Source organism: Anomaloglossus baeobatrachus, chromosome 4, assembly GCF_048569485.1.
Source record: "Anomaloglossus baeobatrachus isolate aAnoBae1 chromosome 4, aAnoBae1.hap1, whole genome shotgun sequence".
In the NCBI taxonomy this organism is placed as follows: domain Eukaryota; kingdom Metazoa; phylum Chordata; class Amphibia; order Anura; family Aromobatidae; genus Anomaloglossus; species Anomaloglossus baeobatrachus.
The window spans coordinates 47,782,985-47,805,165 of record NC_134356.1 but is presented as its reverse complement, the minus strand read 5'-3'; the positions used below and the strand labels follow the sequence as shown (position 1 = coordinate 47,805,165).

General features: G+C 49.0%; 1 protein-coding gene across 1 annotated transcript in view; it reads left to right on the top strand.

The window, feature by feature from the left end:
• Positions 1–246: 246 nt before the first annotated feature.
• The window catches only part of SGCD (sarcoglycan delta), a 1,008,723-nt gene continuing 986,788 nt past the window's right edge, over positions 247–22,181 (top strand). Inside the window, exon 1 of the mRNA XM_075344301.1 lies at positions 247–313. The gene's annotated coding sequence lies outside the window, so the exon portion shown is untranslated. The remainder of the gene's footprint in view (positions 314–22,181) is intronic.

Here is a 22,181-nt window from a genome sequence, read left to right as displayed (position 1 = left end):
TCAGTCTCTATGTTTTCTTGAGATGCATTTTAATAGCAATGTCCTGTCGGTTTCCTCTTAACATCACTGGCAGAAAAGCCTCCAGATCTATGGAGAAATGCATTCGGTAATGTCACTTCCAGATGCAGTGAGAGCCCAGTACGGAGGGCAGCAGGTGCGGTAATGACAGATGGGATAGACATACAGTACACACGCCAGTCATAAAGGGAGGGTACTGTTCTATATATGTCATCTCCTCTGCTGGAAATAGCCCATACACCACAGACACGATTTACTACTAAGAAAGCTTTCTCCTCGGCAGAACTTCAGAACGGTAAGACTGAGAATTCTCTTTTTTTCTTGCACCTTTTGCTTTGTTTGGAATCTTCTATACACTGATATTACTTAGGAGAAAGTGTGCCTCTTATGTTTGAAGAACTGCCCAGATCATTACCGATCCTCAAATTAGGTCAATCACCGCGGCCGGGCCTGTGCAGTATCACTGTACACAGTCACAAGAATGGAGAGAGCTATTTAGCTGAAGAAGTTATGGGTTTTGGTGGGACCAGAGGTGTACAAATCCCAAGGGTGTACACATTTACTGCTCTTGCACAGGGGCCCTCTTCTGCCTATGTCAGGCACTGGGTAGTACGGTGATAAATATGTACTATTTTGTATTGATTTGAAGGAATGAAACCATGTACAGAACCAACAGTGGCATGGTGTAGGTTGCCAGTGCCAAAGACAAGGCCAGTATCTTCTGCCCAACTAGTACGTGGACCGTTAGACATAACGTTTCCAAACCAAAGTTATATTGTTATATATTTTTTTTTTAACTCTGTCCAACATATTTGTGTTTTTTGTGTAATTCTTTACCCTAGCCCGAGCACTATCCCTAATCCTAGTCTTAAACTTAACCTAAGTTCTTACACTAACCAGTGTGGCTTGACAGTGCCAAAGGCAAGGCAAGTATTTTGTGCCGACTAGTACGTGGACTGGTAGACATGAAGTTTCAAAACCCAAGTTATATTTTTATAAAGAATTATTATATTAGTTTTTACTGTTTCCGACATATTTGTGTTTTTTTGTGTAATTCTTTACCCTAACCCAAAGACTATCCCTAAAGGGGACTTTATACGCAACGACATATCTAACGATATGTCGTCGGGGGTCACGGAATTCGTGACGCACATCCGGCGTCGTTAGCGACGTCGTTGCGTTTAACAGCTATGAGCAAGTGTTAACGATCAAAACTACTCACCTTATCGTTGATACGTCGTTCATTTTCAAAATCTCGTTGGTCGTTGTGGACGTAGGTTGTTCGTCGTTCCTGAGGCACCACACATGGATACGTGACCGACGAACAACAGCTTACCTGCGTCCTCCGGCAAAGAGGTGGATGTGTCGTTAATGCGGCTGTTCTCCGTGCCTCCGCTTCTACTGGTTGGCCGCTGTGTGATGTCGCTGTGACGGCGCATGAACCTCCCCCTTAACAAAGAGGTTGTTCGCCGCCCACAGTGGCGTCACTAGGAAGGTAAGTACATGTGACGGGTGTTAGCGATATTGTGTGTCAGAGGCAGCGATTTGCCCGTGACACACAAACGACAATGTAAAGCCCAATTAATCCTAGTCCTAAACTAAACATAAGCCCTTACACTAAACCTAGCCCTAACTCAAACTCTTGGAACCTGATGTACCATCTGAGATGTCAAAGTATCATCTAACCTTAGAACTATCCCTAATCCTAGTCCTAGACTTAACCTAAGTTCTTACACTAAGCGGTATGGGTTAACAGTGCCAAAGGCAAGGCAAGTATTTTTTGTGACGACTAGTACGCGGACCGTTATACTTGAAGTTTCAAAACCAAAGTTATATTGTTATAAAGAATTGTTATATATATTTTTTTTACTGTTTCCAACACAATTGTGTTTTTTATATAATTCTTTAGCCCAACCCTAGCACTATCCCTAAGCCAAGTCCAAAACATAACCTAAGTTCTCACACTAAATGGTGTGGTTTGATAGTGCCAAGGGCAAGGCAACTATCTTGTGCCGACTAGTACGTGGACCATTAGACATGAAGTTTCAAAACCAAACTTACATTGTTAGGAACAATTGTAATATATTTTCTTTACTCTTCCCAACATATTTGTGTTTTTATGCACTTTACCAAAACATTAGCACTATCCCCAACCCTAGTCCTAAACTTAACTTAAGCCCTTACACAAACCCTAGCAATAACCCAAACCCTTGGAACCTGTTGTACCAACTGAGATGTCAAAGTATCTCCTAACCTTAGCACTATCCCTAATCCTAGTCCTAGACTTAACCTAAGTTCTTACATTAACCAGTGTGGATTGACAGTGCTAAGGGCAATTCAAGTAGCTTGTGCCGACTAGTACGTGGATCATTAAACATGAAGTTTCAACACCAAACATATTATGAGCAATTGTTTTTGCTTTGTTTTTTACTCTTTCCACATATTTGTGTTTTTTGTGTAATCCTTTACCCTAACCCTAACCCTAGTCCTAAATTTAACCTAAGTTCTTACACTAACCGGGGTGGGTTGACAGTGCCTTGGACAAGGCAAGTATTTTGTGCCGACTACTACTTGGACCACTAGACATGAAGTTTCAAAACCAAACATATTGTTATGAACAATTGTTTGTTTTTTTTACTCTTTCCAACATATTTGTGTGTTTTCTGTAATTCTTGACCCTAACACTAGCCCTATCCCTAATCCTAAACTTAACCTATGTCCTTACTCGAAACCTAGCCCTAACCCAAACTCTTGGAACCTGTTGTACCATCTGAGATGTCAAAGTGTCTCCTAGCTGCCTTAATCGACCAGTTCAATGATCACTCTGTGTACCCCTTAAGGTGAAGCAGCAATGTGTTAAGGGGCAAAATTTTGCATCCCCATAGAATTTGGTAAATGTCTCATGGTCAACCCCCATGCTATGCCACTGACTATTAATATGGTTTGATATTTAATGAGTTGTTCCATGAGTTGTCGCTTGTTAAAGGGATTATATACAGGGGAGATTAAAGAGTTTACATTGTGATGCCACTTGCGGGTTGCGGTTATGGTGATGGAACCACCGCTGCACAGTCTTTTATCACTGGGGCTGATGGTGATGACAGCCTAGATGTTGGACCCTCCGCAAGTAGGGCTAGAGCCCAGGGGGTTAGGTGATGGGATCCGGCGCAGAAAGAAGGGTAAGCCACACGAGCGGTTGCTGTTTAACTGGTTCTCTTTACTCACTGTAGGTGGTAACTGGTACCCGGAGAAAGGCTGGTATTCATCTCTGGTTCCCTTAGTCCCAGTGTCAGTTGGTAACCTGGTCGCTTCTTTCCCCGGCACCTCTCACTGGTTGGTGAAACCTCATGGCTTGGAGCGTCTGGGGTTCCCTTCCTATTTGTCGTCAGTCTCTGGTCCGTACGGCGGGCAGTGTGAACCCTGTAGGGTCGGTGTTCTGTTCCGGTCCCTGGCTTTATCTTTACTGCCGGTGCCCCCGGATTCTTGGGTCAGTGAGGTCCTTGATAGTCCCCTCACTGTGCAGGTATTTGTCAGGTAGCCTGAAGCGTTCACCTGACCTAGAGCCCAGTGGGAGAGGGAAACTGGTGATGTTTATGTGTTTAGATGTTACCGGCACTGGTCTTCCAGGTCCCTGGGGGTAGGCCCTGCATCTTTGACAGGATGCAGTACCTAGTATTGCCCTGATGGGTTCAGGGGCGCTACATAAGCAGTGCAGCACATGACTTCACTTACAGTGTGATCAGCTGTCGGATGTCGACATATTCTTTGTGTGGCGCCCTGGACAAGCCAGGACGTCACAAGCACAACACCAACACACCCCACACTCCCGGTCAGGCACACCGAGGTCAGACAAAAACCCTTGTTGCCTTCCTCCAGGGGCTGATGTTCACACCAGGGGGTGGGCCAGGCGGTTGGCCCCGCCCACCGAGGAGTTCACAGTCCTGGAGGCGGAAAAAGTAAGGCAGATTAGTTTTGGAAGTACAAGTGGAAGGAGGAAAGTGGCAGTAGAGAAGCCTGAAGGTGGTCCGGGTGTGTGGCCCGGACGGATCAGCAAGGTTGGCAGACGATGGTAACTGTCTGCAGGGGTGGCCTATTGGAGCTAACCGTAAGGACCGTGGACAGGCGGTGGCCCGGCGGTACCGGACCGGTACGCAAAGAGAAGCCAGCACCATCTGGCAGGGGCTTACGGACCCCGGCAAGGCTAGGAGTCACCGTTAATTTGCCAAATCCGTTAGCGAAGGGAACCTCCTGGGTTTCCCAGCAGCCAAGTCCCGTCAGAAGGCAACAGTCCAACCAAGAGAGGGAAACACAGTCACCGCCAAGGCTAAAGTTCCCAGGGCCAGAGCCTGTGGGCAAAAGGGGCTCCTTCAACACCCATCCAAGCTGGGGAGCGGGTTACCGGTGGGAACCCATTGGAACCGTACACGTTACACAGGTGCAGGGAAAGGCAGTCACCATCAACCTGCCGGGAGGAGAAACACCGCAGCCGTCTGTGGGACCCGTCCATCCAGCTGTGTGTTTTACCGAGAACTGTGTCCTCATCATTGGCTGAGTGAGTACCACCGTGCCGTGCGGCACAGCGCTGCCCCCGCGACCCAGCACCTCGCCAGGCCCCGTAACCCGCCTGCCATCCATCCCTACCCCATCACCGGGCCCCGGGACAACCAACCCCCTACCCACGGAGGGGAGAACTAACATCCAGGCTGCTCCAAGTCATCGCTCCCGGGATCCCCGTCCAGAGCAGCGGTGGTGTCACCAATATCACCACAACCGTGGGTGGCGTCACGGACAATAACCCAAATCCCCACAATCCAATCCCCACCCTTTTCACTCACGGGCGAGGAGCACCGCTCGAGTCCCCGGGATCCGGCCCACCGCTTGAGCCACCACCGAGCAGCAGCAGCCACAGCAGCAGCGGCCGGACCCAAGCAGTGGGAGAGCGCAGCGTCCCCTCCTCCGCCCGCGACAACTTGGCGTCACGAACAGGATCTTACCGCTCTGCCGTTTGGTAGAGGTGCGCCTTGTTACCGCCGGAGGTGTCCGGCCGGAAAATTTGAGAAGCCGCCATCTTGGGCGCGAAAAATTCCCGCTCGAGCGTCTCCTCGAGTAGTGGAGGTGCGAAGGCCAAAACCCCGCCCCTGTAGAGGAGGAGCCGGAAAGAGACTAAGGGGGACGGAAACAAGATGTCTGCGCCTGACGGAGCCGCTGGAGGAGCGGCGGACGCAGTCGTGGGAGCACCCGTAGATGGGAATGGGCCTGCCCAGGTCCCGGCCGCGCTGGTGGGGGGGCGCCGCGGCCCCGGCTCTCGCTCAGGTGATGCCGTTCTCTCTGCCCTATGTGCCCGGAGCTGCCTGGCTACCGCAGTACGATGGGAAACCTGATGCCTTGCAGGTTTTCCGAAAAAAACTTAGTCCGCTTCTAGAACTGTACCCCCTGACTGATAAGCAACGAAAAGCGCTAGTGCTGGGGCAGCTAACCGGCGCGGCTGAGCAGGAGGCGGAGACCTGGGCCGAGGGGGACCGGTCCTCTGTAGCCACCATCTTTGAGAAGCTGTAGACTGCCTTTGAGACCCGTACCGAGGCAGAGTTGAGGATGCAGTTCTATCAATGCCGGCAACGGCCCGCAGATAGCATTCGTGACTATGCCTTGCGCCTGCAAACCGCACTACGCACACTGAAGCGGGTGGACACCATCAACAGTGCGGACAGTAACAAAATGCTAAGTGAGCAGTTTGTGCAGGGGATGAGGTCCTCAGAAGACCGCAAACAACTTCTGCTGTGGGCCCTAAAACACCCTGATGTGGACTTTGCTGTATTAAAGGAACGGGCCATCAAAGCTCTTCAACCCCCCGCATCTGAAGCCCCTGAGCCAGCCCCGTGGCCGGTTGAGACTGCTCCCGTCGTGGTGGCCCCTACCCCACCAGCACCTCCAGTGCCTGCAGCCCCAAGCAGAACGATGGAAGAACTCGCTGCTCAAGTTCGCCGCATGGATGGGGACCTCACTAAGATCCTCGCCGCACTCCAGCCTCCGACCAGATCCCAGGCCCCGGTGAAGATGCAGCTCGCCGACAGCCCTGAGGACATCCCCTGGATGCAGCGGAGAAGGGCCAATGACTCACGGTATGGACCCCCAATCTGTTACAGGTGCAGCAAACCCGGCCACTACTCCCGACGGTGTCCGTTAAACGAGCAACCCCTGGGGCCACGGGCCAATCCTCAGGAGTAGAACCCCATGACCCCCCAGACTGGCGGGACCGGTACATCGGGGCCCGGCCCATCATCCCCGTGGCTGTGGACGGCATACCGGTGATGGCTCTCCTGGACACTGGATCACAGGTAACCACCATACCATACACACTGTATCAACGGTATTGGGGAAAAGACGAACTGGCTCCCCCAGATGCCAGTATGACACTGATTGCTGCTGATGGACTCCCATTGACCCAAGTGGGGTACAAGCAAGTGGCCATGACTGTGGGACGAGCTGAACTGCAACACCAGGGTATGATTGTGATAATGAATGAACCCAGTGATCATAACCCGAAGGTAGTGCTAGGGACTAATGTGATGGAGCACTGTATGAGTGATGTGCTGTCCCTACTGCAGCAGCTGGCCGCTACGGCGGCGGGGAGCCGACAGAGAGCTGTGCAGCGTGAGATCCGAGCCCTGATGTACCGCCAACATGTGAACTCGACAGGAGGAGAGATTGGTGGGGTAAGAGTGATGGATGTTGCCCCTTTGATTGTGCCTCCCAGGAGCGAGATGATGATTTGGTGTAGGGCAGCGGTAGGGCCCCAGGGGCGTGACTACCCCGCCATGATAGAGCCCATGCCCTCTGAACACTGGCCCACAGTAATGGCCGCCTGAGGGGTGGTAGATGTAAAGAAGGGGAGAGTGCCCGTAAGGGTGCTGAACTGCGGGGAGGAAGAAGTCAGGATTCCCCGGTACGCTACCCTTGCCAAGTTGTTCACTCTGGATCCCCACACCATCCGCGAGGCCGTTCCCCCAACCTCACCACCTACTGCCAGCACTCACCCATCCCCAGGGGAGTTAGACGAGTGGTGCCGACAGCTACATGTAGGCACTGACGATACCCCTACACATCACAAAGAAGGGGTATACCGGGTGGTACGGGAGTATGAGCGAGTTTTTAGCAAACATCCCCTAGACTTTGGGCAGATTAAAGGGGTCCAACACCATATCCCCACCGGTGAACACCCCCCTATCAAAGAGAGGTACAGGCCTATTCCCCCTGCACACTACCAATGTGCCAAGGACATGTTGAGGAACATGAAGGAGGCAGGGGTTATTAGGGACAGCTGTAGTCCCTGGGCCGCCCCGTTGGTACTGGTTAAGAAGAAGAATGGTACCATGCGGATGTGTGTGGATTACCGGAAAATTAACCAGATAACGCATAAGGACGCTTACCCTCTGCCCCGCATTGAGGAATCTCTGGCTGCGCTGAGAACCGCTAACTTTTTTCCACCCTTGACCTCACCAGCGGGTACTGGCAGGTGGCTGTGGCACCAGAAGACCGAGAGAAGACTGCATTTGCCACCCCTATGGGACTCTGCGAATTTAATAGCATGCCGTTCGGGCTGTGCAATGCCCCTGGAACCTTCCAACGGCTGATGGAATGCTGTCTGGGGCATCTAAATTTTGAGACCGTCCTGCTGTACCTGGATGATGTGATTGTGTACTCCCAGACATATGAAGCCCACCTGGAGCATCTAGCCGAAGTGATCGCGTCCCTTGCCAAATATGGGATGAAGTTGAAGCCCTCAAAGTGTCATCTGCTGAAACCCAGAGTGCAGTACCTAGGGCATGTGGTACAGTGCAGAGGGTGTTGCCCCTGACCCTGAGAAAATCTCCGCCATCCAGGACTGGCCAAGGCCGACCAAGGTGAGAGAGGTGAGGCAGTTCCTAGGCCTAGTGGGGTATTACCGTCGCTTCATCAAGGGGCACACGAAGATGGCTGCCCCCATGCAAGACCTCCTCGTGGGACAGACCAAAGGTGGTAGACCCCTAGGAGCCCCATTGGTGTGGGAAGAAAGGCATGAGGAATCCTTCCGTCAGCTGAGAGCAGCCCTGACCGGAGAAGAAATCCTAGCATGCCCTGATTACAACCACCCCTTCATCCTCTACACCGATGCCAGTAATGTAGGCTTGGGGGCAGTCCTATCCCAGGTCCAAGACGGAAAAGAAAAAGTGATTGCTTATGCTAGCCGAAGGCTTCGACCGACTGAGAGGAACCCTGAGAACTACAGCTCTTTCAAGCTTGAACTCTTGGCACTGGTGTGGGCTATCACCGAGCAGTTCCGCCATTACCTGGCAGCGGCTAAGTTTACCGCTTTCACGGATAATAACCCGCTGACCTACCTGGATACAGCCAAGCTGGGCGCGTTGGAACAGCGGTGGGTGGCTAGGCTAGCCAACTACGATTTCACCATCAAGTACAGGGCCGGCCGTGCCAACGTTAATGCCGATGCACTCTCTCGGATGCCCCACCTGTTGGAAGAAGGGCCCGAGGATGACGACCTCGAAGAGATTGAGTTGCCCGCATTTCATCAGCCACCGACTGAGAAGGTGCATGTCCATCAACAACGGGTAAACCTGGACCCGCTGCCCAGCCAGGAGTGGCAAGAAGCCCAGGACCAGGCACCCGCTGTCCGCCTAGTCAAGGTCTTGGTGGAACAAGGCGCTGCTGGGATAGTCCCTGCCGCCCCAGCTGAAGCCCAACGCCTGTGGTGAGAACGGACCCGGCTGTATCTACACCAGGGGAAGTTGTACTGTGAGCTGATTAACCCGAAGACCCATGAGAAGATCCGCCAGTTGGTGATTCCCCAAGCTAAAGTGCCCACCGTCCTGCAAGCATACCATGATGGTGCTGGACACTTCAGATGGAAGAAACTAGAGATGCTGTTGAGAGAGCGGTTCTATTGGAGTGGAATGCGGGAATCTGTAGAGGCCTGGTGCCGAGAGTGTGGCCCTTGCACGCTGAGAAGGAAGGATGAGGCCAGCCAGAAGGCGCCCCTACGCTCGATCGTTACACATCAACCGCTGGAGCTGGTTGCCCTGGACCATGTAAAGCTCACCCCCAGCCGAAGTGGGTACACCTACGCTCTAACCATTGTAGACCACTATTCAAGGTTCATGGTGGTTTTCCTAATCAAAGACCTAACTGGCCATACCGCCGCTAGAGCGTTCCAGGCTTATTTCTGCCGACCACATGGATACCCTGAGAAGTTGCTTACTGACCAAGGCCCGGCCTTTGAAGCGGAGATATTCCATGAATTTTGTCAGTTGTACGGCTGCAAGAAAATCCGGACCACGCCTTACCATGCCCAAACCAATGGCATGTGTGAAAAGATGAACCACCTGGTCCTGGGCCTCCTCAAGATGTTGCCGCTAGAAGAGCGAAACCTGTGGCCAGAGAAGCTACCTGACTTGGTTGATATGTACAACAATATCCCTTCCAGCTCAACGAAATGCACCCCAGCATACCTGATGAGGGCTCGCCCCGGCCGGCTACCGGTGGATCTGGACATGGGATTGGAAGCCCCAGAAGCACTCCCTTCGACAGCTGAATGGGACACTCGGCGGAGGGTACAGTATCGACAAATTCAGGAGTATGTTGAGAAGAACTTGAGTCAGAGACGGGAGCAACAGGAGCAGCACTTCAACCAGAAGGCGTCTGCTGGCCCTTTCCAGCCTGGGGATGTAGTGCTGAAGCGAAACAGGAGGACCCACAAGCTGGATGATCAATGGGAGCAGACCTCATATGTCATACAGCACACAGGATGGGAAGATGGGAAGGCCTACCAGATCAGTTGTGACCAAGGGGGTACTTTGGCCACGGTTTCCCAGGACCATCTCAGGAGGTACCCACCAGCATTGAGGGCAGCAGCTGAAGCTCCGGTTCCTAGACCGGCGGAGAAGGCAAAAGAGGTAATTCACACCATAATGGGTGACTTTCCAGCAGACTGGCCTACACAGAATGGCGCGGCGATTCTTCCAGTGATACTGTTCCCACAACCCGTGGATGAGGAAGTGATGGAAGTGGTCAACCATGAGCCAGTGCCCAGGGATGAACCTGTACCCAGCTCCCCTATGCCTCCGCCTGCCCCACACGATAGCAGGGAAGAGGAACTGATTGTTCCCTCTGCCCCACTGCCTGTCACCACTGACACCGGACCCCGGAGGTCCACTCGTCCTAACCTAGGTAGACCCCACTTAGGTACAGAGAAACTACTCTTTAAAGGGGGGGAATTGTATCTGTATGTGTTGAAAGTGCCGTTTAAAGTTTTAAATGAATGATAAGTGAATGATTAACCGAAGATTCACCTGATTTGAAGCCTTGATTTAAACCGGTCGTTGCAACTGGTCCCCGTTGGCAGCATCAGGGCCAGGTTACTTGGGTGGGAGAGAGCGGAAGCCGTAACTGTTTTAGCAACGTTTAAGTAAGAGTACCTCCCGATGTGGGAAGATGTTATTATAATTGTAATTTGTTTTACCGTTTATCTTTCCAGTTTGTGAAAATAAAACCGGTGATGGACGGGCAGCCCGCAGACGGTTCGCATTTTACTAAGGGGGAATGTGGCGCCCTGGACAAGCCAGGACGTCACAAGCACAACACCAACACACCCCACACTCCCGGTCAGGCACACCGAGGTCAGACAAAAACCCTTGTTGCTTTCCTCCAGGGGCTGATGTTCACACCAGGGGGTGGGCCAGGCGGTTGGCCCCGTCCACCGAGGAGTTCACAGTCCTGGAGGCGGGAAAAGTAAGGCAGATTAGTTTTGGAAGTACAAGTGGAAGGAGGAAAGTGGCAGTAGAGAAGCCTGAAGTTGGTCCGGGTGTATGGCCCGAACGGATCAGCAAGGTTGGCAGACGGTGGTGACCGTCTGCAGGAGTGGCCTATTGGAGCTAACCGTAAGGACCGTGGACGGGCGGTGGCCCGGCGGTACTGGACCGGTACGCAAAGAGAAGCCAGCACCATCCGGAAGGGGCTTACGGACCCCGGCAAGGCTAGGAGTCGCCGTGAATTTGCCAAATCCGTTAGCGAAGGGAACCTCCTGGGTTTCCCAGCAGCCAAGTCCCGTCAGAAGGCAACAGTCCAACCGAGAGAGGGAAACACAGTCACCACCAAGGCTGAAGTTCCCAGGGCCAGAGCCTGCGGGCAAAAGGGGCTCCTTCAGCACCCATCCAAGCTGGGGAGCGGGTTACCGGTGGGAACCCATTGGAACCGTACACGTTACACAGGTGCAGGGAAAGGCAGTCACCATCAACCTGCCGGGAGGAGAAACACCGCAGCCGTCTGTAGGACCCGTCCATCCAGCCGTGTGTTTTACCGAGAACTGTGTCCTCATCATTGGCTGAGTGAGTACCACCGTGCCGTGAGGCACAGCGCTGCCCCCGCGACCCTGCACCTCGCCAGGCCCCGTAACCCGCCTGCCATCCATCCCTACCCCATCACCAGGCCCCGTGACAACCAACCCCCTACCCACGGAGGGGAGAAATAACAACCAGGCTGCTCCGAGTCATCGCTCCCGGGATCCCCGTCCAGAGCAGCGGTGGTGTCACCAATATCACCACAACCGTGGGTGGCGTCACGGACAATAACCCAAATCCCCACAATCCAATCCCCACCCTTTTCACTCACGGGCGAGGAGCGCCACTCGAGTCCCTGGGATCCGGCCCACCGCTCGAGCCACCACCGAGCAGCAGCAGCGGCCGGACCCGAGCAGTGGGAGAGCGCAGCGTCCCCTCCTCCGCCCGCGACATTTGCTCCCCACACCCTGGATTATGGGCGTGTGCAGCGTTGGACTGGCTACCGGAGGAATCGCCTGTAATGCAAGGCCTGGATTCATTTACCTGCATTGCACTCCGGAGCTCTCAGCTGCAGTCTGGTCTGATCTCAGAGTTTGCAGGACTGCACTGCGAGCGCCGAGTGATTGATTCCCTTGGCGATTACGGTTCAGTTCATGACAGCTGCGGACAGGCCGGGCTGCAATCCGGAGTTCAGGTGAGAGCACCGAAGATCAGCCCGGGATGTCTGCAGCTGTCATGAACTGAACTGCAATCACTCGGCGCTCGCGGCTCAGTCTAGGCTGCACTCTGGAGCTCAGGTGACAGCTCCGGAGTGCAATGCAGGTAACTGAATCCAGGCCTGGTATTACAGGAGATTCCTCTAGTAGCCAGTCCGATGCTGGGCGTGTGGAGCAGTGAATATTCATAGCCTTAATTGGTGGCCAGCACATTGCAGTGCAGGGACCCAACGAGTCTCTGTGCTGCAATGTATTTTAGCTAAATGCGTGCCCTCGGATGCACATCCAGCTGAAACAAGCACTGCGTCTGTGATCATTACACCCTTGACCACTTCCATGTAATCACTGCAGACGATCACACGCTAACATCCACGATGAGACCGTGTATGATTCCATTCCAAAAGCCACAATTATACAACACATAATAAGGCCCCCTTCACACGTCCGTGATACATGTGCGTGTTTGGTCCGTTTCCGTATATACCGGAGACACGGCCAAACGTGCACCAATGTTAATCTATGATTGTGGTCACACGTGCGTTATTTCATTATGTCCGTGTGTGCGTGTCCGTGATCCGTATGTGTTTGCGTTTTGCACGGATGCATGTCCGTTATCTGCACGGAGCACGCACACGTGGACACAATGAAAGTCTATGGGTATGTGCACACACGTTAGTAAACACGTATGCATCTACCTATAGTCCGTGTCCGTTTGGTGTTTTTATTTCTAGTGATGTCGGCTATTCTTTCTATTTCTGTGTATGTCGGTCAATCTCCCTGAGTCCGTCGGTCGGTCTCTCTGTCGGTCTCTCTGTCCCTCTCTCACAATCTGTCGGTCAGTTTCCCCCCCTCTCTCATACTTACCGTTCCCCGATCACCGGCGCGGCGCTGCACGTCATTCACACTGCTGCGGCGGCTTTTACTATTTTGAAAAAGCCGGCCGCTCATTAAACAATCTCCTATTCCCTGCTTTCCCCGCCCACCGGCGCCTATGATTGGTTGCAGTGAGACACGCCCCCACACTGAGTGACAGGTGCCTCACTGCACCCAATCACAGCAGCCGGTGGGCGGGTCTATACTGTGCAGTAAAATAAATAAATAAATAATTTTAAAAAACGGCGTGCGGTCCCCCCCAATTTTAATGCCAGCCAGATAAAGCCATACGGCTGAAGGCTGGTATTCTCAGGATGGGGAGCTCCACATTATGGGGAGCCCCCCACCCTAACAATATCAGTCTGCAGCTGCCCAGAATTGCCGCATACATTATATGCGACAGTTCTGTGGCTGTACCCGGCTCTTCCCGATTTGCCCTGGTGCTTTGGCAAATCGGGGTAATAAGGAGTTAATGGCAGCCCATAGCTGCCACTAAATCCTAGATTAATCATGTCAGGCGTCTCCCCGAGATACCTTCCATGATTAATCTGTAAATTACAGTAAATAAACACACACACATGAAAAAATCCTTTATTAGAAATAAAAAACACACACATATACCCTGGTTCAACAATTTAATCAGCCCAAAAAAGCCCTCCATGTCCGGCGTCATCCAGGATGGTCCAGCGTCGCATCCAGCTCTGCTGCATGGAGGTGACAGGAGCTGCAGAAGACAGCGTGTTTTTCACGGACGTGTGAAGGGGGCCTAAAGCAAAGCATTTATAATGTAAGATTGCGGAATTTAACTCTTAAATTGCTTTTAGTCCATATTTCTGTCTTCAATTAGCGTTGGCTTAGTGGAATATAAGATTGTAATTAGCAATTACAGAAAAAATTGTTCTAAACTTCTGTGCTATTTCTTAGACATGCAGCGGGTATACGCCAGCAGGTTTTTCTCCACAATCGCAGAGACAAAAAACTTTAAATGTACAAGGCGGATGAGCCAGAGCCAATCTTAATTATAGGAGGCATTATTAGGCCGTCTAATAACCTTCGCCAAATATTACTCTGAAATTAATTGTCTCTTTGGTATGCAGAACGGGCCACTGAAATAGTAGTTTCATCACCCAACATCATCAAAAAAATAGCCAACATTATTTGCAGAAGCTTTGTAGGAAAATTAGCTTGAAGGGTAAGTAGATAGGAAAATAAAGTTCAAAAAATATTAGAAAGGTGGAGATTATAGCAAATAGTGAAAAATACTAGAATAAAAATAATGATAATGTACGAAGAACAAGAAAATTGGAAATTGAGATGAATGATATTTGGGGTAAGTTTTGTCTGAATACCTTCCATAACAGAAACAGATTTGTGAGAGGGCACATGGAGCAAGTGCTCGGAGGTGTCCACCACCATGAAGACCTCCCCCTAGGTCTGCACTGTCTAGGTTTTGTAATGGGCATTTTGTGATTTCTGTTTTATTCTATATTAAAAGGTCTAACTATCTTGTTGTGGAGTCTGTTTAACTCCTTCACACAGATGGCTGTTCTGCTGCTTTGGCTTAGATCTAACAGCACAGTGCTGCTGACTGTGACGGCTTTCTCTGCTTTCCAGTCTCCACCTCTCAGCAGCAGGGAGAATGAGAAACTTGTACTTGGCAGATCAGGGATTGGAGAAAGCATTAAAGTTTTCAGGGAATGTAGATAACATCATGTATTATTCAGTGGCTCCATCAGGGCTGAAGTCAACACCCCCACAAAACGGAAATCAGCCATCAATTTCAGCCATATATGTCTGCAATATATGTATACGGCTGAAAATGGTACACAACAGAGCACACAGTGACTCCATCTGTATCATTATAGCCAATGACCTGTTAGCGCATACGTCTGAATCCCATTTTGTGGTGGTTTGGTTGATCCCTGAACGTAGGGTCAAATGCTAATTGCATCTTGCACACAAGTAATGCTCTGCTGCGCCTTCTTGAATTACGGAGCCGACAGTGACATTAATCCTCTGTGCAGAGCACCTTGCACACAGGTGATGCTCTGCTGCGCCTTCCTGAACTTGTGAGCTTGCAGTGACATGTTTCCTTTACATAGTAGAGTTACATAGTTACATAGTTACTTAGGTTGAAAAAAAGCCCTCGGTCCATCTAGTTCACCCTTCCTCCACCAGTTCTACATTTTGTCCCTAAGTCATTTATAACCAACAATGTTGTGTGTAGTGAGGAAATCCTCCAGCCCTGATATAAAAGCTGTTATAGTATCTGCCATTACTACCTCTTGTGGTCGGCATTCCACAGTCTGACTGCTCTAACTGTAAAGAACCCTTTCCTATTTAGCTGTCGGAATCGCTTTTCTTCCACTTGCAGTGAGTGCCCCCTGGTCCTTAGTATTGTCTTTGGAAGAAATAAGACATGTGCCAGTCCTTTATATTGACCATACATTTATTTATACATATAAATGAGATCTCCTCTGAGACGTCTTTTTTCTAAGCTAACCATATCTAACTTTTTCAACCTCTCATCATACGGGAGGTCTCCATTACTCATCATACGGGCGGCCTCCATTCCTTGTAGTAGTCTAGTTGCCTGCCTTTGAACTGCCTCTAACTTCTGAATGTCCTTTTTAAAATGTGGAGCCCAAAACTGGATCCCATATTCCAGATGTGGCCTTACAAGTGATTTATAGAGGGGTAACAATACGTTGGGATCACGGGATCTAATCTCTCTTTTTATACACCCTAGAATCTTGTTTGCTTTAGCAGCTGCTGCTTGACATTGAGTGCTGCTGCTCAGCTTATTTGTAATAAGAATACCCAAGTCCTTCTCCTGTTCTGTAGTCCCGAGTTTACTTCCATTTAATGTATATGCAGCTATAGGATTACTACGTCCTAGGTGCATTACTTTACATTTATCAACATTAAATCTCATTTGCCAAGTATCTGCCCATTCTGACATCTTATCCAGATCTTTTTGTAATATTATACTATCAAGGTCAGTTTTTAATATCCTACATAGTTTGGTGTCATCAGCAAAGACTGACACTGTACTATCAATCTCATCCACAAGGTCATTAATAAAGAGATTAAAAAGAATCGGTCCTAGGACAGATCCCTGCGGCCCCCACTGCTGACTATAGCCCATTTAGAGAATATACCATTTATGACTACTCTTTGTTTCCTATCTTTTACCAATTCCTTACCCAGTTGCATATAGTTTCCCCTAGTCCAGGGGTCTCAAACTCGGCTGGGTGTATGGGCCGCACAGAGGAAAAAAAATCATTTGGGGGGCCGCATTCTTTGCAGGACAAAGTGACATTTTTATTGGTACCATATATAATATATATATATTTTTTTTTTTTTTACACACCTTGGGATCACTGATTTTGAACATTTTCACTTGTTCATTATAGCAAACGTGCACAGTCTTTATTTAAATATAAACATTTTTTTTTATATTTTATTCCTTTCTTGTAACGAATAGTCTTACAATTAGCACTATATAGAAATTTTGACAATCATCTTTTAGTAATGTTCCCCATATTGTTGTAACGTGCCCATCCTTGTCCCCTTGTAGTATTGTGCCCCATCCCACAGTAATGTGCCCATCCTTGTCCCCTTGTAGTATTGTGCCCCATCCCACAGTAATGTGCCCATCCTTGTCCCCTTGTAGTATTGTACCCCATCCTAGTCCCCATCTCACAGTAATGTGCTCATCCTTGTCCCCTTGTAGTATTGTACCCCACCCTAGTCCCCATTCTACAGTAATGTGCCCAACTTGTAGTATTGTGCCCCATCCCACAGTAATGTGCCCATCTTTGTCCCCTTGTAGTATTGAACCCCATTCTAGCCCCCATCCTACAGTAATGTGCTCATCCTTGCCCCCATCATATAATAATGTCCCCAGCCTTGTCCCCATTCTATAGTCATGTGCCCATCCTAGTCCTATCCTATAGTAATGTGCCCCTCCTAGTCCCTATCCTATACTAATGTCCCCAGCCTTGTCCCTATCCTATAGTAATGTGCCCACCTAGTCCCTATCCTATAGTAATGTCCCCAGCCTTGTCCCCATTCTATAGTCATGTGCCCATCCTAGTCCCCATCCTATAGTAATAATGTCCCCATACTATAATGATAATGTCCCCATCCAATAGTATTGTGCCCATCCTTGTAATGTCCCCATCCTATAGTAATGTCCCCAGCCTTGTCCCCATCCTGTAGTAATGGGTCAGCACTGCTCCCCTCACCTTCCACAGACGCTAGAGTGAAGCTGAGGGGAGTGGTCTGCGGCCCCAGATCCACAGTGATTGGACAGATCGGTCACAAGGCCGGTCTCTCCAATCAGAGCTGGGGGCGGGTGAAACACAGGTCACCCAGCTCCAGCCAATGATCAGGGCTACAGCTGCACTGATCTTGGCTGGATTTCAATGTTTCAGCAATTTTCAATGGCTGAAACATTAGTGGCTGTGATTAGCTGAGCGGCGTTCGTCAGCTAATCACAGCCTCTGTAGGTCCGGGGAGGAGACACCAACCCTCCTGAGGTCAGGCAGAGGGCCCCTCTTCCCCGAATCTAAGGTATTTGCAGCGATCGTAGCCACCGGGGCTGCGATTTCGCCATGACGTACTGGGTAAGTCATGGGTCCTTAAGGAGCCATAATGTACCCAGTACGTCATAGGTCGCTAAGGGGTTAACGTCCAACACACACACACACACCATTCTTCTCACCTGTCCCGCGCACCCTCGGCTGCCTCATCTCTGCTTCGTGCGGCCCCCAGACCCGTGCCCCGGTCACTATCGCGGCAGCTGCAGTGTCACTGGCAGTGATTTATGTGAGATGATTGTATTGCCGGCGCAAGAGCGCAGCGTCAGCAACACATTCATCTGACATAAAGTGCAGACAGTGGCTGCGGCCCCTGCACCGGCCGCGATAGTGAACAGGGGCACGGGCAGCCTGAGGGGCCGCATGCGGCCCGCGGGCCGCGTGTTTGAGACCCCTGCCCTAGTCCTTGCTTCTGGAGCTTTAGTATAAGGCTATTGTGTGGTACAGTATCAAATGCCTTTAAAGTCCAAATAAATCACATCAGCTGCATTACCAATATCCCGGTTTGCACTTACCCCCTCATAGAACCCCAACAGGTTGGTTAGACACGACTTATCTTTCATGAATCCATGCTGTCTGTCAGTTATTATATTATTTTCTGCAACATATTTTTGCATGTCATCCCTTAAAATGCCCTCAAAAACTTTGCATACTACTGATGTCAGGCTTACTGGACGGTAGTTGCCTGGATCTACCCTCTTACCTTTCTTAAATATCGGTACCACATCAGCAATCCTCCAATCCTGAGGCACCAACCCTGTTACAAGAGAGTCTAAAAAGATGAGATACAGCGGTCTGTCAATTACGGAGCTCAATTCCCTCAATATTCGTGGATGAATGCCATCTGGCCATGGGGATTTGTCAATGTTTAATTTACTCAGACGTAGGCGTACTTCATCTTGTGTTAAATTAATTATATCTGGTGGGGAACTTTGATTTTTCACTTGTTGAATGATCCCTGGTACAGTCAGTTCCTTGGTGAATACAGATGAGAAATGCCTATTTAATATCTCAGTCTTTTGTTTGTCCTCTATAACTAACTTGTTATTATATTTTAAGGGGCCGATACTATCCTTTGTTTTCCTTTTGGCATTAATGTATTTATAAAAGATTTTGGGATTTATTTTAATGTCATTGGCGATTTTTGTTTCAGTAGCTAGTTTTGCTTGTTTGATTTCTTTTTTGCATTTCCTATTGATATCTTTATATTCCTGAAATGCTATTTCTGTATTCTCGGCCTTCAAGATTTTAAACGCCCTTTGTTTTTGTTTTATTATACTTTGTACAGTCTTATTTATCCATAGTGGTTTCTTTTTATTCCGGGACATCTTATTACCAGAGGGTATACGTTTTTTACAGGACTCTAGCAGTATATCCTTAAACTTACCCCATTTATGTTCAGTATCCCCAGTTACCATGACTTTGTCCCAATCTACACATTTAAGCTCTTCCCTTAATTTGTTGAAATCAGCTTTCCTAAAATTCCAGGTTTTAGCATTTCCCCTTTGAAATGTTCTATTGAATATTATGTTGAAGCTTACCATATTATGATCGCTGTTACCCAAGTGCTCCCGGACCTGTAGATCTGAAATTGTATCCGGTCTATTTGACAGGACCAAACCTAGCAAATTATCTCCCCTCGTCGGTTCATCTACCATCTGAGAGAGGAAATGGTCTTGGTAGATAAGAATTTACAGCTTTTAGCACAACCAGAAGATTCTATGCCCCACTGTATGTCTGGATAGTTGAAATCCCCCATAATAAGAACCCAATTATTATTATTAGCTGGCTTTTCAATTTGTTCCAGCATTTCACCCTCTATTTGTTCAGGTATGTTAGGAGGCTTATAGCAAACTCCAATTAGCATTTTTCCATTATTACCCTCCCCATGTACATTTACCCATACTGACTCTACATTGTTGCAGTTCCCCGCAATGTCATCATTCAACACAGGTTTTAGGTTAGATTTGACAAATATACACACCCCACCACCTTTTCTGTCTTTCCTGTCCCTCCTAAATGTACTATAACCCTGTATGTTTGTCACCCAGTCATGGCTTTCATCCAGCCAGGTTTCCGTAATGCCCACCACATCATAATCCATGGTTGACATAAGAGTCTCCAATTCATTCATTTTGTTTGCAAGACTTCTTGCATTTGCCAGTAGACATTTAATCCTATTAACACCTTTATTACTCCTAGCCTCCCTACGTTCCTTGCATGTCCCATCCCCCACTAATCCTTCGTTGACCCCTACCGTCTCCCTGTCTCTATCTGCTCTATCTATCCCCTTTTTTGCTCCACTTCCCTCCCTCCCCCCAGATCCTAGTTTAAAAGCTCCTCCATCCTTCTGACCATTTTCTCCCCCAGCACAGCTGCACCTTCCCCATTGAGGTGCAGCCCGTCCCTACTGTAGAGCCTGTAGCCGACTGAGAAGTCAGCCCAGTTCTCCATGAACCTGAACCCTTCCTTCCTCCACCAATTTCTAAGCCACGTGTTTATCTCCCTAAGCTCCCGCTGTCTTTCTAGTGACGCTCGTGGCACCGGTAGTTTTTCTGAAAACACCACCTTGGAGGTGCTGGACTTCAGCTTCTCTCCTAGTTCCCTGTAATCATTTTTAAGGACCTTCCACCTGCCTCTAACTTTGTCATTAGTACCAAGGTGCACCATGACCGCTGGGGTTTCCCCAGCCTCACCCAGCAATCTGTCTATCCGATCTGCAATATGCCGAACCCGAGCACCCGGCTGACAACATACTGTTTGGCATTCACGGTCTCGGCGACAGATGACCCCTGTCTGTCCGCTTAATTATAGAGTCCCCTACCACCAACATCTGTCTGGGCTTTGCTGTACTCCTATTTCCCTCCTTCCTACAGCAGTTGTTTTCCTGGTTGCTAGGAACAATATCCTTCTGTAGTGACCCTGGCCCTTCATTCCTAATATCAGCCAAACAGGCATATTTACTAGGTAAATCTTGCATTGGGAGATGCTCTGCTGTGTTCTCTCTGAGCACTAGCTGACAGGTTGTTTGACAGCACAGGAATCCATGCAGGGTTACTGGACTTTCCGGTGCAAACCGTTCTCCAAAACTAAGAGGGGCTTTAGACGTTGCGACATCGCTTCCAAAATATCGTCGGGGTCACATCGTTAGTGACGCACATCCGGCGCCGGTAGCGACATCGCAACGTGTAAATCCTAGGTGCGACTATCACCGATCGCAAAAGCGTCGAAAATCGGTGATCTGTGTAGCGTCGTTCATTTTCATAATGTCGGGTCGACCACAGGTACGATGTTGTTTGTCGTTACTGCAGCTCCACACATCGCTGTGTGTAAACCCGCAGGAGCGACAAACATCACCTTACCTGCGTCCCGACGGCAATGTACTACGTACTACCACACTGCCACTTGGTGGGCATTGACATAACATACCATCCAACATATATATTAGACAGTATTATACAAAACCTTGGGTGTACCGGCTACTTCTGCAGGGGTGGGCATAAGCCTAACCCCCTGCATGCCAACACTTTCAGCCATGACTGTAGCTAACATTTTGATCAGAATGTATAAAACCCAGTGACATTTTACCTCTAAATGGGCATGAGATTTCTAAAAAATCTTAGCTTTTGCTGGTACTGTAGAAAGCAGCTTTTAATTTGCATTAAAAAATGCTGCAGAAACGCAAAATGTGAACAAGACCTTATGGTGTCTTTTTTTTGGCCGTTTAGACAGACGTATGACATCCGATTTTTCTCATCCAGCAGTGAAAAATGTATAAAAGGCCTAAAACAAGTTCCGACGTAATCTTAGCAATATATCCATTTCAAAACATGCCGTATGGATAGTACCAGTATGGCATCAGTTTTTTTGCTCTCCCATTGAGTTATAAGGGTATTATTAATTACTACAAAAATATTTTTCTCTTCATCAACATCAAAAAAACTAAAAATATTCCAAAAGTGGGTATATACTTTATGTAGGCACTGTTTAGAGCGTATTTTGATTAACAGTTCTAAAATGTAGGCATACTTATCGCATGCAGTTATATAATGTGCGCATGATTGTCCCCGTACATGTAATTCTTCGCCTTATCTACATTGCATATTTAAAGGGATCCTGTCAACACGGTTTTACATATGGAGGTAGTGATAGAGTTATATTGGTGCTTGTCCCCCAAGAAAAATGATACTTTATTCATCAACATCTCATGTGCCATTCATGAGAAATCACTTGGAGAAAATATATGCAAATGAGGCTGACTGTGGGGGGGTGTCACTGTTCTTTAAGTGCTTCTTCCACACCCCCAATGCACTTTCAGCCTGATTTGCATAAGGCTTCTAATCTAAATTTCTCATAATTGGGATATCGGTTCTTTACCAAAAAAATTACATTTTTCTTGGGGGCAAGCTGTCACAGGTGTATCACGGTTGACAGATAACCCTGTGGTGTCCGGGTGCAGAAAGTCGCTTTGTTTGGCTGCACAAAGTGCTCTTTGATATTCCATTATTTCTTCCTTGGTGTGATTGGAGGTATATGTATCTTCCCTGTTTTCTTTTTCTCTTTCCCTTTTGTACCCTGTGAATATCTTGGCAGTTCAGTTGTAAATCCTAATCCCCACTCCCTGTGTCTATATATACCTT